The sequence below is a fragment of the Otolemur garnettii genome, unplaced genomic scaffold (assembly GCF_000181295.1).
Source record: "Otolemur garnettii isolate 467f Iridium unplaced genomic scaffold, OtoGar3 scaffold00031, whole genome shotgun sequence".
NCBI lineage: Eukaryota > Metazoa > Chordata > Mammalia > Primates > Galagidae > Otolemur > Otolemur garnettii.
The window spans coordinates 8,008,586-8,012,689 of NW_003852426.1; positions in this window are offsets into that span (position 1 = coordinate 8,008,586).

Below are 4,104 nucleotides of genomic sequence, written 5' to 3' on the forward strand. Positions count from 1 at the left end.
TTATCCACATGCATAAGAAAGGTTGGATGCATGAGAAAATCTCAAAAAAAAAAAAAAAAAAAAGAATTCATTCCTAAGGATACCAAAAAGCAATCCAGTTCTGGACAGAACAGGAGAAACAACCTAAGCAGACACTTCCCATAGATGATTCAAATGTGATAGATACTTCTACTGAGAAGGGGGCCACACTCTACTAAATTTCAGTAGCTGAAAAGCAGAGAATAATCCATGCCCTATTTTCCTTTTCTTCTTTCTTTTAGAGACAGTCTCACTTTATTTTTTTGTTGCAGTTTGGCTGGGGCCGGGTTTGAACCCGCTGAACCACAGGCGCCGCCCCAACTCACTAATGGTTGATGCTGTAGTCTGAATGCTGCTATATCATCAAACTTCATGTATTAAAACTTAATCACCAGGGTGATCTTATTAGGAGAAATGGTCTTTGAGAAGTGATTAAGAGGTGAAGGGGGACTTGTGGCCTTATAAAAGGGACCCCGGGAAGATTCCTTGCCCTTTCTACCATCTAAGGACACAGCAAGCAGGTGCCGGCTATGAACCAGGAACTAGGCCCTCGCCAGACACCAAATCTGCTGGCATTTTTGCAACTCCCAGCCTCCAGAATTGTGAGAAATAAATTTTTGTAATCCATAAGTAATATGATCTATGATATAAGCTTTACACTTTATGATATTTTGTTATAGCAGCCCAGACTAAGACAGTTGGCAAACTGTAATTTGAAAAAAAATGACACTAGAGAAAATTTTGTCCCCCTAAAATGTATAAGAGAATGTTGACCAAGCAATTCTCAAAACAAAAATAACTGGAAATGAGAACTGAGAAATAGTCACTGGAACAGTATATTGCTGGAACAGTATATACTGGAAACAGTATATTGAAAAACAGTATATTGATATATACTGGAACAGTATATTGCTGCTAAGATGAATAAACTAGAGTTCTATGTATTAACAGAATGTTGAGCTAAGAAAGCCAGTTGCTGAAACACATGCACAGTATGATGCTATTTATAAAGTTTCAAAACATTTTAAAACATGTTGTTTATGGATACGCACATAATGTAGTAACGGTCCACAACATGCATGGGACGCTGAACATGGGACTCAGGAGCGTGATCTCCATCAGAGAGAGAGAGGGGAATGGGACCAGAGAGGGACAAAAGTGGGACTTTAAGTATACTTTAAGATTTTTTTTTGTTTCTTAATCTTTTTCTGTCTTTCTTTTTTTCAAAAGACTGAGTCTCATTTTGTCGCCCTGGGTAGAGCTGCTGTCACAGCTCACAGCAACCTCCAGCTCTTGGGCTTAGGCAATTCTCTTGCCTCAGCCTCCTGAGTAGCTGGGACTACATGCTCAGCTATTTTTTTTGTTGCAGTTAGGCCAGGGCCAGACTCAAACCTGCCACCCTTGGTATATGGGGCTAGCTCCCTACTCATTAAGCCACAGGCATCTCCCTCTTAATCTTTTTCTTACGTGTTTTTAAAATTAATATTTATTTCAAGGATTGGTAAACTACCACATGTAGTTTGGAACAAATCTGGTGTGCTATTTTTATGTGGCCTATAAGATAAAAATGGTTTTTACATTTTTTAATTGTTGAAAAAAGTGAAAGAAGAATATTTCATGACATAAAAATCACATAAAGTTCAATTTTTTTTTTTTTTTTGGAGACAGAGCCTCAAGCTGTCCCCCTGGGTAGAGTGCTGTGGCATCACAGCTCACAGCAACCTCCAACTCCTGGGCTCAAGTGAGTCTCCTGCCTCAGCCTCCCAAGTAGCTGGGACCACCGGTGCCTGCCACAACGCCCAGCTGTTTTTTGGTTGCAGCCGTCATTGTTGTTTGGCAGGCCTGGGCTGGATTCAAACCCGCCACCTTAGGTGTATGTGGTTGGCGCCTTAGCTACTTGAGCCACAGGTGCTGAGCCAAGTTCAATTTTCAATGTGGGTAAAGTTTTTTGTTTAATTGCTTTTTATTAAATCATAACTTTGTATATTGATGCATTTATGGGGTTCAGGGTACTGCTTCAGTATAAAATGTGAAATGCTTACATTGAACCAAGTAACACATCCATCACAATTATACTCATTTCTTGTGGGTAAAGTTTTATTAGAACATAGGAACATAGCCATGCTAGTTTATTTACATATTGTCTACACTTGCTTTCATGCTACCACAGCAGAGCTGAATAACTCCAGCAGAGACTAGACAGTTGGCAAAGCCTAAAATATTTACAATCTAGCCCTTTATAGAAAAAGTTTGCCAGCCTCCAGTTTATTGTGTGACATATATTTTATGGAATTAAAAATATGGTAATTTTGACAAGGTGTAGTGAGTAGCACTCTGGGAAGCTGAGGTCGGTGGATTGCTTGAGCTCAGGAGTTCAAGACCAGTCTGAGCAAAACCCTGTCTCAACTAAGAATGAAAATTACATTCTAACACTCGGGGAGGCTGAGGTGGGTAGATTGCCTGAGCTCATGAGTTTAAGATCAGCCTGAGCCAGAGCCAGAGCGAGACCTCATCTCTAAAAAAATATCTGGGTGTTGTGACAGGTGACTGTAGTCCCAGCTACTTGGGAGGCTGAGGCTGTGGTACCCCCTATGACCTGAAAAGATAGAGTCAGACCCCCACTTAGATGTAGTTAATTGGTAATTTATTTTACCTGCCACAGGGCTGCTGCTTTGAGAGACAGTCAGCAGCCAAGTAGGGGGGTGGGTTGCCTTTTATGGGTTTTGTGCAAGCATATTACAGAAGCTAAACATGGCTGGTTAAGGTGGGTTATAGCTCGGGTAGTCATGGATACAGCAATGGTTACAGTAATTAACAATGATTAATACAGCTTTGGTTAACAATGGATGTGTCTCATATCACAATGGTTATGGTTATACAACAGTAATTAATCAAGTCTCAGTGAGTTTTCCACCATTGTTCATCTACCGAGAACTTGGGGGTTTTGTGAAACTTGGGACTTTTTTTCCTTGTTCTGAAGCTTGTTCTTGGCAACCCTAGGGGGAAGGAGGGGGCCTGGGAACGTGGCTGGGAAGGCCCATAGGGCGGGGGTACAGGGGAAGGCAGGGGGAACAGGAGCTTGCCCATAGGGTGGGGGAATGGGAAAAGGCAGGGGGACCTGGGAGGGACAGGAGCTTACAACAAGGCAAGAGAATCTCTTAAGCCCAAGAGTTTGAGGTTGTTGTGAGCTGTAATGCCACGCACTCTACCAAGGGCAAGAAAATGAGACTGTCTCAAAAAATAAAATAAAATAAAGTAAAAATTAGCTGGGTGTTGTGGTAGGCACCTGTATTCCCAGCTACTCCAGAGGCTGAGGCAAGAGCATCACTGGAGTCCAGGAGTTAGTTTGAGCTTCCTGTGAGCTATGATGCCAAGGCACTGAGTAGTCTGGGGCAAGAGAGTGAGACTGTCTCAAACAAAAATGGTAATTTTAAAGAAAAATTCCAGAAGAAAAAAGACATATAATTCTACCATCAACCAAAATTTGCTTATTTTTTCCATGTTTTCGTCTAGTCTTTGAAACTAGAAGAAAACCCATATATTTTTATTGAAATCAGGCAAAGACATTTTTCATTCTATTTTTTCCCTGCTGTACATAATTTCATACACCTTTTCAATGTGCTATGTAGCATTCAAATTTGCAGTTGTAATGGACACATAAAATGTGGTTCAAGTTTATAAACCATATACCATAATTTGTGTAGCTGCCTTGTTTAAACCTTTATATATATTTTTTCATTTCCCAGTATTTGCAAAGCAAAAACCATCTTCGCACACAGAGCTTTTGTCCCCTCTTTTTGACTTGCATTCTTAGAATAAATTCCTAGGAATGAAACACCTAATCTTCCCTTTATCCCCCAAACTTTCAACACTCTTTCTTCCTCTCTCTACTCTGATAACCTCTTGCTTCTTCAGTCCTGTCTTATCCCTTTGCCTTCTCTAATGGTTGATCTTCCTAGTGGTTGTTTAGGTACTAAAAAAGCTCTCTTGATCTCACCATCTCTTAAACAGTCCAACATTGTGCTGGGTACTGTGAGGGCTGCTTCTTGCTCTCATTTCTTTTTTTTTTTTTTTTTTTTTTTTTTT